Source organism: Coregonus lavaretus (genome assembly GCF_964263955.1).
Source record: "Coregonus lavaretus genome assembly, chromosome: 1".
Classification (NCBI taxonomy): domain Eukaryota; kingdom Metazoa; phylum Chordata; class Actinopteri; order Salmoniformes; family Salmonidae; genus Coregonus; species Coregonus lavaretus.
In genome coordinates this window covers 12,280,313-12,293,862 of record NC_139988.1, presented here as the reverse complement: position 1 = coordinate 12,293,862, position 13,550 = coordinate 12,280,313, and the positions used below count along the sequence as shown (strand labels likewise).

The 13,550-nt window shown below is 44.5% G+C and overlaps 1 pseudogene across 1 annotated transcript in view; it reads right to left on the bottom strand.

Moving 5' to 3' along the window:
• Positions 1-10,743: 10,743 nt before the first annotated feature.
• The window catches only part of LOC311121250 (tektin-3-like), an 89,595-nt pseudogene continuing 86,788 nt past the window's right edge, over positions 10,744-13,550 (bottom strand). Inside the window, exons 8-9 of the transcript in view lie at positions 11,092-11,246; positions 10,744-10,960 (exon numbers count right to left, since the gene is read on the bottom strand). The product of the transcript in view is annotated as a tektin-3-like (transcript). The remainder of the gene's footprint in view (positions 10,961-11,091; positions 11,247-13,550) is intronic.

Below are 13,550 nucleotides of genomic sequence, written 5' to 3'. Positions count from 1 at the left end.
GTGTCAGCTGTTGCTGGTTGTCTCTGATTGGGAACCATATTTAGACAGGCTGTTTTCCCACAGTGTTTGTGGGATCTTGTTCCTGTGTAGGTTTGTGTTTTGCACCTTTGGACGTCACGTATCGATTTGTTGTTTTGTTCGTGTAATCATTTAATAAATAAGTATGTTCACCTTCCACGCTGCGCCTTGGTCCTCCTCCTTCCGCGAACGTGACAGAAGATCCCACCTAGACTGGACCAAGCAGCGTGTCCAGGAGCCAATGCCAGAGGTATCGCTAAAGGACATCAACCTCGACTGGGTCAAGCCGCGGGAGGAGGAGAGAGGCTGGACTTGGAAGCAGAGGAGCGAAAGTCTGGCGAGAGCTATGGAGGCCTGGCCCACGGGGAGGAGAGACCCCCAGAAAATGTTTAGGGGGGGGGCTCACGCCGTGGATGATGGGGCAGCAGGAGGCCGCGATAGAGCGGTCCAGCGGGTTTGCAGAGGAGGCCTCCAGGTTAAGGGGGCCACTGGTCACATAGGGGAGGGAAAGTGTAGAGGCACTGGGGTGTGTTACCAGTCCGGTCCGGCCCGTTCCTGAGCCCCGCGTAGGGCCAGTGGTGTGTGTCCCCAGTACGGTCCGGCCTGTTCCTGTTCCTCGCATCGAGCCTGTGGTGCGCGTCGTCAGCCCGGCCCGGCCTGTTCCTGCTCCACGCACCAAGCCTATGGTGCGCATCGTCAGCCCGGTTCGGCCCATTCCTGCTCCCTGCACCAAGCCAGTGGTGCACGTCGTCAGCCCGGTTCGGCCCATTCCTGCTCCACGCACCAAGCCTATGGTGCGCATCGTCAGCCCGGTTCGGCCCATTCCTGCTCCCCGCACCAAGCCAGTGGTGCGCGTCGTCAGCCCGGTTCGGCCCATTCCTGCTCCCCGCACCAAGCCAGTGGTGCGCGTCGTCAGCCCGGCCCGGCCCGTTCCTGCTCCCCGCACCAAGCCAGTGGTGCGCGTCGTCAGCCCGGCCCGGCCCGTTCCTGCTCCCCGCACCAAGCCAGTGGTGCGCGTCGTCAGCCCGGTCCGGCCCGTTCCTGCTCCCCGCACCAAGTCGGTGGTGCGCGTCGCCAGCCCGGTCCGGCCTGTTCCTGCTCCCCACACCAAGCCAGTGGTGTGCGTCGTCAGTCCGGCACAGCCCGTGCCTGTTCCACCGGTGCCTGGTCCGGCACCGGTCAGCTGCTCCACGCCGGAGCTAGAGCAGTCCGCTCCACCGGTGTTCAGTCCAGCTCCGGCCAGCAGGGCCAGACCGGACCAGGGGTACTTTGGGGGGTTAGAGAGGGAGGGGGAATCATGCCCGGAGCCGGATCCACCGCCAAGGCGGAGTGCCCAACCGGTCCCTCCCCTGTGGTATTTGGTTGGCGCGGTCGGAGTCCGCGCCTTTGTCTCCCCAAATAGAAGGGGAGACAGATTTTCCTACGGGGTTGATAAAATAATTGATAATGGATCATTTGAGATGAGATCACATGGAGCAGATTTAGGGGTTCAATAATCATTGTGAGATTAGTTATGAGGAATTAGATTGATACAAACGATTATTGATGAGTTAGGACTGGGGATATCTGTATCATGTTTTGTGTGTACTTACCATCTTTAGATTACTGATGGTAATTGAAGGTTGACAAAATGTATAACCAGGAGAAAGAGATTAGCTTATCTCATTGGAATGTTGCCCAGGGCTAGGGGGAGCAGTAGTGAAGTTAGGCAGTATTTAGGTCGTAAAAGGGAGCTACCAAATTAAGTGGGGCCTGGCTATCTTTGATTGTTGTTTTTCAATTGGGGTTTTCAAATAAAAAACAACACACCTAGTATGATGTTTATAAAGGGTTGTAATGTTGAATTTAGGGGATTTTAAACAGTTCATAGGTGGTGTTTACTATGCTGTGGGATGGAACGGTTGGTTGGGTGGGTGATTTCAATGGCCTCTGGGCTCTGTTTTGACTTTCTGGTGTTGACTGGTCATCCACACTAGTGGTTCTGGGGGCATGAGAGGAGGACTTTGGGATGGTTTATTTTATCAAATTGAGGGTAATTTATAGTGCTGTGAAAAGTGTGAAGAAGATTATAATTTGGTAATAATAGGATTTGAAACATTAAAATAACAAAAGAGGGAGAGAGCTTTCCCTGAATGAGGGATACCTGTTGCTAGTCAATTGTACTAATCTTGGATTACTTTCACGGGATAGTAGTAAGTTGAGATATTATCAAATGTTGTCATTTACATTTCATTTTTATTATGCTTTAATAAACAACAAGTTGGTATTTGAAACTAAATTAATGCAATGAGCTGCAGTAATCAGAGGAAGGCACAATCTAATGTGAAACAGCTATTGCCTAGATCATTGATTTAGTAATAAGATCAGGAAGATAGTAATAATAGGAAGCTGGATAGGATAATTTAAAATAGGGACAAGCTGTCCAGAAATAGATGAAGAATGATGAGCTTTTTGGGAATGATAGACTACTGTAAAGCTTGGGTACTCCATTATGTACTGCATACTGGTAAATTAAGTGATCTTATCTATGGGAAGGCAATGGCAGCCCATGGTAAAATCATTTGGAACTCTGAGGAGGAAGAACAATTTATGAAGAGAAAAAAGTTGCTCACTTCCCAAACAGTCTTAGCTTTTCCTACATATAACAGGGATGTTACCCAAATGGTAGAGAGTAAAGAGGGATATATGACATTGGTCGTGATTTAAAGATGGTGATGAGGGAGTTTTTTTAGTGGGCTATTAGCTATAACTGGGTTAATCACGAACATAGAGTTTTTTTTAATTATTTGTTGCTAGGCAGAAGACTTAGGTGACCTAGGGTCGAAGTGCTTGCTCTTACTTCAATCCATGGCTGTCTTTTGTCTCTCTTCAGACATTGTGAAGGGAGCGGCACCAGGGTTGAGCAGAGTTCAGGCTAAAACCTGTCTCTCCTTTGCTATCTTCTTGATTGATTACAGCATGAAGGGGGGTTTGTGTTAGGTTTGAAAGATTTATGTATGGACCTGTCATGTCAAACCATCAGTCTTCAGGTCAAGCCCGGGAGAGCCGGGGTAGAACAGAGTTTGAACTAAACATGAGTGTTTTTACAAGATAAGAGATTGATTGATTGGATTACTATTGATTCTGAACTGAATGAAAGTCGAATTTAGCCACCATAAAAGACAAAGGAAGTGGGAGGAGCAATAAAGAAACAAGGGACAGTCTCAAAAATAAATAAGGGATGGCAATTAGATGATAAATTACCAATATTACCTAAGTGATTGTTTAGGTAGGTGGTAATATTGACACATGAGCAGAACCATGTGTCAAGAGGGGGAAGAGGCTAGTGGTAGGATTAAATAATATACGAAGGAGAGGACAAAATACTTTAAAAAATTTTTTTTTTTTTTTAGATACAGTCTAGAAAGACAATACTGATGTGAACGGTATGATTAGAGAGGGGTTAAGGAAAACACACAGGAGAGCAGGAAGAAATGGGGTACAAGGTCTACTGATAGTATTAATGACGATCAGGAGAACTCCAGATGAAGAAGGGTTATTGCCATCGGAGAAGGGATTTGGTAGACCATATAGAATGCCTGAGTTAGGAGGACCGGAACAGGCAGAAATAGAAATTAAGAGCACCCTAGCAAAAGCGGGAGAAGGTAGTTATTAACCACACCGGTATGTCAGAGGTTTTGTGCTCCACAGGTGAACTAAAGGAGAAGGTGACCCACTCTATCTAACCAGGTGACTGGTGAGGATCTAGTCCCTAAAGAAGAAAGACTGGAAGCAGGCCTGTTGGGAAGGGCCCTATCAGGTTATATTGGTCACTGCCTTTGCCATTAGAATAGCAGAAAGAGCAACCTGGGTCCACGTTACCCACTGCAAAAAGGTAAGAACACATACAAGCACCACTGAACACACGCAGAGTTAGAGAGAAGAACTGACCCAATAGGGTCTGGGGATCACCTCTGTTAACGAAGATCTCCTACCCCGACCTATCATCACTGTAGTGTGTTCTCAGGGTGTGAGTATGGGGTGATACCAAGCAGAAAGACTGAGGACAGGAGAGGGTTGGCGGTTTTTGGGAATAGGGGTAACTTGAGCTGCATCATAGTCTCGGCAATGGTCTTGATATGTCAAGATCCACCACCACGCTATGCCCTTACCATTGTTAAGAAGTAAAAGAGAAGAGAAGCGACCCGACATACTGACCGTCAAGGACGAGTGGCCTACAAAATGGGAGTCAGAGAAGGGCAGTCTGTAGGATTCAAAATAAAGGTTAGGGACGTAGCCAACAGGTGGGGTACATGTCAATAAGCAATTTGGGATGATAAAATCCCATTATATTCGTGTTCGGCCCCCACGGCGGCTTGTTTCTAGACTCAAGTGTTTAAACACACTTGGGGATGGGGATATGAGACCGGGCGGGACTGAACATCCAGATGGGGGGTAAAGAGAAACAAAGACATCACCAATTATCAATTGGAGATAGTAGTAATGTGATTGACTTAAGTTCAGAAGCACAGGAGAGAATTCTGAACCTTACAGGCCCTGTAACCGATGTGTGGTGGGCGTGTACCAGTAAAGGCAGTATAAGGCAGAGAATACCAAAAGGGTGGCTAGATACGTGCGCCCTGGTTCTACTGATTCAGCTAGTTAGAATTAGTCACCAGGAACCAAGGAAAGGGTTAAACAGACGTAGGAGGAGTTTTAACAAAAATAAGAATAGTCCTATTTAGATGGATGCGATTGGGATACCAAGGGTGGTATCGGATGCATAACAAGCTATGAAAGAATTAGGGGAAGGGTTTACTACCACGTTCTTTTGGTGGGTGACAGTAAACAAAATTGTGGATTGGATTAATGATATCTATTACGACCAACAACGATTTATTGGCTAGACTAGGGATGCAGTAAAAGGGATCTCTGAACAATTTTCCGCCATCCCGTTCATGACTTAGTAAAAGAGGTTGGCCCTAGATCAGGCAGAAAGGGCCGTTGTCTATAGAATGATAAGCCATTGTTGCACATTTATCCCTAACAACACCACACTGGATGGGACAGCCACCAGAGCTCTTGCAGAATTAACTGCACTAAGTGAAGAATGAACTGAGAACTCAGAAGTTAGTACATCGTGGATAGGGTGGTTTGATGAAATGTTTGGTAAATGGAAAACCATAGCAGCCACCATCTTAGGGGCGGTCAGTGTTTGTATGGGTATTCTTGTATTATGTGGTTGTTGTCTTGTTCCCTGTCTCCGAGGATTGGTGAGTAAGGCGTTGGTGAAATGCAGTATCTCAACAATGATGAGAGATGGACCGACTCCGGACTCTGACCAGGGGAATGTGAAAAACGATCCTCCAGGCTTGGTGGATGACGAGGATTTTGACCCTGAAAGACCGCAATTGGATGAAATGTTTATTATTATTCTGCCGTAATCTCTGAAATTAATCATGCTTGTAAATACATTTATCCTGAATGTGAAAACATTTAGTCAAAGGGGTGGATTGATAGATTAATTTGTATTTTAAGAATAATGACTAAAGGATTTCACCCCAAATACAGTATAAATGTGTGAACGGTGTTAGAGTTATAATGTAGTGTCAGCCCACTAACAGAGGGGGGAAGTTAGAAACTGTTGAGGAAGCATTCCAGGGTAAAGGGGACTAAGAAACGGTTTAAAGGTGGGCGGAGCAAAGTGCCTTTGTGTGTCAAGGGATATAAAAGCTGTATGTATGTTTTTTGGCGCCAGAGCTCTCCATGATTAAAACATACAGGTCATTCTTGTTGGTTGCGGACCTTCGTTTAATTCATGATTAAAACCAGAGCCTTACACCCTTTGGGAATTATTCAAAGCATTACGTTTGATTAATTAGAGATAGAAATTCTTGTGACAGTGTGAAAGAGTAGGATTTAGGTGGAGTCATTAACAGATTTTCCCAATGGATTCGGGGTAAGCCTCATAGCTTAGCCTTAGACCGAGGCCTGCTTACCAGATATTTCATTGGACAACAGTATATGTATGTTAAGCCCTCCCTGTTTGTCTCTGAGCTCAGAGATGGATATCTGAGCTCAGAGATGGATATCTAGAGAAGAAAATACATCCTGGATATTTGGATATGAAACAGAAAGAAGGATGGAGGGATGGAGAAAGAAAAATAGATTTGTGGGACCCAACTCAAATCTCACGAAAATTTGGAAAAGGGATAATTTAGTGAGAGTTGCTGCTATAACAGCCTCCACTCTTCTGGGAAGGCTTTTCACTAGATGTTGGAACATTGCTGCGGGGACTTGCTTCCATTCAGCCACAAGAGCATTAGTGAGGTCAAATCAAATCAAATCAAATTTGATTGGCCACATGCGCCGAATACAACAGGTGCAGACATTACAGTGAAATGCTTACTTACAGCCCTTAACCAACAGTGCATTTATTTTTAATAAAAAAGTAAAATAAAACAACAACAAAAAAGTGTTGAGAAAAAAAGAGCAGAAGTAAAATAAAATAACAGTAGGGAGGCTATATATACAGGGGGGTACCGGTGCAGAGTCAATGTGCGGGGGCACCGGCTAGTTGAGGTAGTTGAAGTAATATGTACATGTGGGTAGAGTTAAAGTGACTATGCATAAATAATTAACAGAGTAGCAGCAGCGTAAAAAGATGGGGTGGGGGGGGGCAGTGCAAATAGTCAGAGTAGCCATGATTAGCTGTTCAGGAGTCTTATGGCTTGGGCACTGATGTTGGCCGATTAGTCCTGGCTCGCTGTCGGCGTTCCAATTCATCCCAAAGGTGTTCGATGGGGTTGAGGTCAGGGCTCTGTGCAGGCCAGTCAAGTTCTTCCACACCGATCTAGACAAAACGAGCGAGATTTACACCACTCCAGCCGAAGGTTGACATTGCGCATGGTGATCTTATGCTTGTATGCGGCTGCTCGGCCATGGAAACACATTTCATGAAGCTCCCGATGAACAGTTCTTGTGCTGATGTCGCTTCCAGAGGAAGTTTGGAACTTGGTAGTGAGTGTTGCAACCGAGGACAGACGATTTTTACACGCTACACGCTTCAGCACTCGGCAGTCCTGTTCTGTGAGCTTGTGTGGCCTACAACTTAACGGCTGAGTCGTTGTTGCCCCTAGACGTTTCCACTTCATAATAACAGCATTTACAGTTGACTGGAGCAGCTCTAGCAGGGCAGAAATTTGACGAACTAACTTGTTGGAAAGGTGGCATCCTATGACGGTGCCACATTGAAAGTCACTGAGATCTTCAGTTAGGCTATTATACTGACAATGTTTGTCTGTGGAGATTGCATGGCTGTGTGCTAAATTGTATACACCTGTCAGTAACGGGTGTGGCTGAAATAGCCAAATCCACTAATTTGAAAGGGTGTCCACGTGCTGTTGTATATATAGCGCACATCAGAAATCAATGACAAGTCCTTGTGTCAGCGTTGATAGTATCAAGTTTATAGAACAAGCTAGATTCATTTACATTTACATTTTAGTCATTTAGCAGACGTTCTTATCCAGAGTGACTTACAGTTAGTGCATTCATCTGAAGATAGCTGGGAGGGACAACCACATATCGCAGTCATAATAAGTAAAATGTATTTAATAAAGAAATGCGCACGTTTTTTTTTTGTTGGGGGGGGATAAGACTGAGATGTCTTATTTAATATACTCTTTGAAGAGGTCGGGTTTCAGACTGGAAACAAAGGGATTCAAATAAGGCCTTATGAAATACGTGTAGTATTGTGTTAAATATTTTTGTTGTTGTTGATAATGTTCACTTAGGATCTCACTTGGGGAAGTCCTTAGGACAGAAAATGGATGAATGCAACAACCATGTGTCTGTCACTAACAAATACTGTCATGGGTGGTAATGCTACAATTTACTCGAAAGGCAAAGCACTCTGGGAAATATTTGAATAACGCTTTACACTAAGCAATGTGTTAATTTAACACTGTTCACTATATCAGTCCACAGACTCAACACTATCAGTGTTATTTATTTTTCTAAGACTGGAGAATTGGCTGTGTGTGTATATGTTTTAGCCTCTCTCCCCATGTAGGAGCTAATCCTGGATGTTTGTTTGGTGATTACTGACAAATCTGCTGCTCTCTCAGAACCACTGTTTGGTTTCCATGGACTGTCAGACCAATAGGGCTGTCCCTTAGTCGGAGTCCCAGACCTGTTTGAGCCAACTACTATGTCTTGTTGTGATAATGTTCCACCATAAACTTAGATAGACATGGTATCATTGTATCTGTCCCATTATGGAGTCTGTGAGAGCAGGGGCAGGGTCATTGAGGTCATCTCCATTTTGAAGTAGTCAATTGTCTTCTTCTGCTACTTCTATGAGTTGGCAAACAAACTGAAAGGGTGCACACTGCCATCTACAGGGTGTTGTTTGAACAGGTATAAAGCCAAGGTTGGTGATTTACTGCCACTTGCAGTTTTGGAATGTTTACTTACGAGTATAATTCATTGGCTGATCCCTCCTGATGACCTGGATGGATGTGATTCTTCCTTAACCCATAGGAAGTCCCACCCAGTAGCCTACTCCAAAATGGTGAAAGTCCTCAATGGCGCTGCCAATGCTAAATCAAGCTCTTGGGTATTAGAGTCCTCTATCATTCTCTATGGCAGAGACAAGCCCTCCTGAGCAATACTGCTCTGGTTCCTCAGTGTAGGAAGAACCAGGCCAGAACACTATAGCTCAGATGGCTTGGCTGGAACCATGCTAGAAGGACAATGTGAAAAGCGGAGCCAGAACAGTACAGTTCAGGTCGGTACAATAGTGTAGAAATAATAGTGTATATGAATTTACCCGATCCTTACAGTGCATTCGGAAAGTATTCAGACCCCTTGACTTTTTTCCACAATGTGATACGTTACAGCCTTATTATAAAATTAATAAAATTATTATTTTTCCTCATCAATCTACACACAATACCCCATAATGACAAAGCGAAAACAGGTTTTTAGATATTTTTGCAAATGTATTAAATCTAAAAAACAGAAATACCTTATTTACATAAGTATTCAGAGTCTTTGATATGAGACTCGAAATTGAGCTCAGGAGCATCCTGTTTCCATTGATAATCCTTGAGATGTTTCTACATTTTAGTCATTTAGCAGATGCTCTTAATAGAGCGACTTACAGTTAGTGAGCACATACATTTTTTCATACTGGCCCCCCTTGGGAATCGAACCCACAATCCTGGCGTTGCAAGCGCCATGCTCTACCAACTGAGCTACACGGGGCCCCAAATTGAATGGAGTCCACTTGTGGTCAATTCAATTGATTGGACATGATTTGGAAAGGCACACACCTGTCTATATAAGGTCCCACAGTTGACAGTGCATTTCAGAGCACAAACCAAGCCATGAGGTCAATGGAATTGTCCGTAGAGTTTCGAGACAGGATTGTGTCGAGGCACAGATCTAGGGAAGGGTACCAACACATTTCTGCAGCATTGAAGGTCCCCAAGAACACAGTGGCCTCCATCATTCTTAAATAGAAGAAGTTTGGAACCACCAAGACTCTTCCTAGAGCTGGCTGCCCGGCCAAACTGAGCAATCGGGGGAGAAGGGCCTTGGTCAGGGAGGTGACCAAGAACCCGATGGTCACTCTGACAGAGCTCCAGAGTTCCTCTGCGGCGATGGGAGAACCTTCCAGAAGGACAACCATCTCTGCAGCACTCCACCAATCAGGCCTTTATGGTAGCGTGGCTAGACGGAAGCCAGTCCTCAGTAAAAGGCACATGACAGCCCGCTTGGAGTTTGCCAAAAGGCACCTAAAGACTCTCAGACCATGAGAAACAAGATTATGAAACCCAGATGAAACTCTTTGGCCTGAATGCCAAGCGTATCGTCTGGAGGAAACCTGGCACCATCCCTACGGTGAAGCATGGTGGTGGCAGTATCATGCTGTGGGGACGTTTTTCAGGGGCAGGGACTGGGAGACTAGTCAGGATCGAGGGAAAGATGAACGGAGCAAAGTGGCTTCGGGACAAGTCTCTGAATGTCCTTGAGTGGCCCAGCCAGAGCCCAGACTTAATCCCGATCGAACATCTCTGGAGCAACAACGCTCCCCATCCAACCTGACAGAGCTTGAGAGGATCTGCAGAGAAAAATGGGAGAAACTCCCCAAATACAGGTGTGCCAAGCTTGTAGCTTCATACCCAATAAGACTCTAGGCTGTAATCGCTGCCAAAGGTGCTTCAACAAAGTACTGAGTAAACTGTCTGAATACTTACGTAAATGTGATATTTCCGTTTTTAGTTTTTATTACATTTGCAAAAATTTATAAAAACCTGTTTTTGGTTTGTCATTATGGGGTATTGTGTGTAGATTGATGAGGGGAAAAAAACTATTTAATCAATTTTAGAATAAGGCTGTAACATAACAACATTTGGAAAAAGTCAAGGAGTCTGAATACTTCCGAATGCACTCTATGTGGTGCTCATTGCTATAGGATCCAGGAGTTTTCCCTGGCCGTGTGCAATGCTCTTCACCAGGAAAAACTATGGGCCTTAGTTAGTGTATACAGTACTGTGTCATGGCCCAAGTGTATCCCACCACCCTTAGTGTATACAGTGCTATTTGATGGCTTTAGGTGTATCCCACCACCCTTAGTTAAACTATGTGATGGCTTTAGGTGTATCCCACCACCCTTAGTTATACTATGTGATGGCTTTAGGTGTATCCCACCACCCTTAGTTATACTATGTGATGGCTTTAGGTGTATCCCACCAGGCGTGGGGTGCTGGGGAAGCTCTTCCTCATGCCCATGCACTTCTCCTGATCCAGGAACAGGGACTTAGCCTTGATGGACAAGTCATGCTCCAGGGCATCCTTGGTCTTCACCAACGTCTGTAGGGTGATCTCTGCCTCCATCAGCCTCTCACGCAGCTTGTGGATGGTGTCCTCTATCTCCCTCACTTCTCCCACCAGTCTGGAGATAGGGACAAGGACAGGGACAGAGACAAGGAGTCAGATTGAAGAAGAGGTAAACAGAGGAGAAGGGAAGGAATGTAAGTGTAAAACATACAGGCTATAAAATACCTACACATGTCCGAGCCCTACCTTTGGTGTGGGTTATCCCTGCAGAGCTCCACGTTAGGCCTGCGGGTCCTCTCATCCAGCCTGGTCTGGGCCACCTTCAGGGGGCACTCCTTGTCACTCAGGGCCTTCTTCAGGCTATCTATCAGCATCTCTGTCTGGAAGATCTCCTGGAGGGTCTGCAAAGAGAAGCAGGGGAAAGGGATGGTTAGACGATCCAGGGAGTAAGGAAACAGAGGAATTTGAGTGGTTTAGGAGGAGAGCAGTTATAGCGGTTGAAATTACACTACCGATCAAAAGTTTTAGAACACCGACTCATTCAAGGGTTATTCTTTATTTTTACTATTTTTTACATTGTACAATAATAGTGAAGACATCAACACTATGAAATAACACATATGGAATCATGTAGTAACCAAAAACGTGTTAAACAAAACAAAATATATTTTATATTTGAGATTCTTCAAATAGCCACCCTTTGCCTTGATGACAGCTTTGCACACTCTTGGCATTCTCTCAACCAGGAATGCATTTTAATTAAAAGGTGTGCCTTCTTAAAAGTTAATTTGTGCCAATCAGTTGTGTTGTGTCAAAGTAGGAAGGTATACAGAAGATAGCCCTATTTGGTAAAAGACCAAGTGCATATTTTGGCAAGAACAGCTCAAATAAGCAAAGAGAAACAAAAGTCCATCATTACTTTAAGACATGAAGGTCAGCCAATACGGAACATTTAAAGAACTTTGAAAGTTTCTTCAAGTGCAGTCGCAAAAACCATCAAGCGCAATGATGAAACTGGCTCTCATGAGGACCGCCACAGGAATGGAAGACCCAGAGTTACCTCTGCTGCAGAGGATAAGTTCATTAGAGTTACCAGCCTCAGAAATTGCAGCCCAAATTAATGCTTCACAGAGTTCAAGTAACAGACACATCACAAAATCAACTGTTCAGAGGAGACTGTGTTAATCAGGCCTTCATGGTCAAATTGCTGCAAAGAAACCACTACTAAAGGACACCAATAATAAGAAGGGACTTGCTTGGGCCAAGAAACACAAGCAATGGACAATAGACTGTTGGAAATGTGTCCTTTGGTCTGGAGTCCAAATTGGAGATTTTTGATTCCAACCGCTGTGTCTTTGTGAAACGTGGTGTGGGTGAATGGATGATCTCCGCATGTGTATTTCCCACCGTAAAGCATGGAGGAGGAGGTGTTATGCTGTGGGGGTGCTTTGCTGGTGACAATGTCTGTGATTTATTTAGAATTCAAGGCACACTTAACCAGCATGGCTACCACAGCATTCTGCAGCGATACGCCATCCCATCTGGTTTGGGCTTAGTGGGACTACCGTTTGTTTTTCAACAGGACAACGACCCAACACACCTCCAGGCTGTGTAAATGTTATTTTACCAAGAAGGAGAGTGATTGAGTGCTGCATCAGATGACCTGGCCAACAAAAAGCGTGGGAACTCCTTCAAGACTGTTGGAAAAGCATTCCAGGTGTAGCTGGTTGAGACAATGCCAAGAGCGTGCAAAGCTGTCATCAAGGCAAAGGGTGGCTACTTTGAAGAATCTCAAATATAAAATATATTTTGATTGGTTTAACACTTTTTTGGTTACTACATGATTCCATATGTGTTATTTCATAGTTTTGATGTCTTCACTATTATTCTACAATGTAGAACATAGTAAAAATAAAGAAAAACCTTTGAATGAGAAGGTGTTCTAAAACTTTTGACCGGTAGTGTACATTGTTAAAACCAGTTTACAACCGGAACTATAATCTGGTTGTAATCTTGTTGTAATCTGGTTATAATCTGGTTTTAATCTGTTTGTAATCTGGTTGTAATCTGGTTATCATCTGGTTGTCATCTGGTTGTCATCTGGTTGTAATCCGGTTGTAATCTGGTTGTAATCTGGTTATAATCTGGTTTTATGCTCTGGACGTCATTGCAACCAGTTTTGCCCGCCAGGTAAGGGTTTGAGGTAAAGAGTTCTAGGAAACTCAAATAAACGTATTGATTTGTTGATTTACCGCACACAGTCAGGTGATGTGACATTTCTAGTCACAATGAATACAGAAACAGGTGTCTGTAAAAGCAAAATCAACACCAACTGTAACTTTAAATCAAACTTTAGATCAATTCAGATGAATACTGTACTGTATACAGTACCCTCCTCCTTCTCATCCCACCATCACATTACCATGTAATTTCATTCCCCTGAATCACTCTACCACTCCTCAGAACCATCACTATCTGACTGACTAGCTGGCTGACTGGCTATATTAAAGACTGAGTGCCTCACATCATAGCTGCTGTCAATTGATAAGACCAGAGAACTGCTGAGGTGGATAGAGCCCAGCAACCTCCAATTAACCCTTTAATGACAATGGGCTCCAGTGTCCACTACTCCACTACCCAGGGTATGTATCAGTGGAAAGTGATGAACACAGGCAATGCAAGATATGTCTATTTTTGGTGTCCCT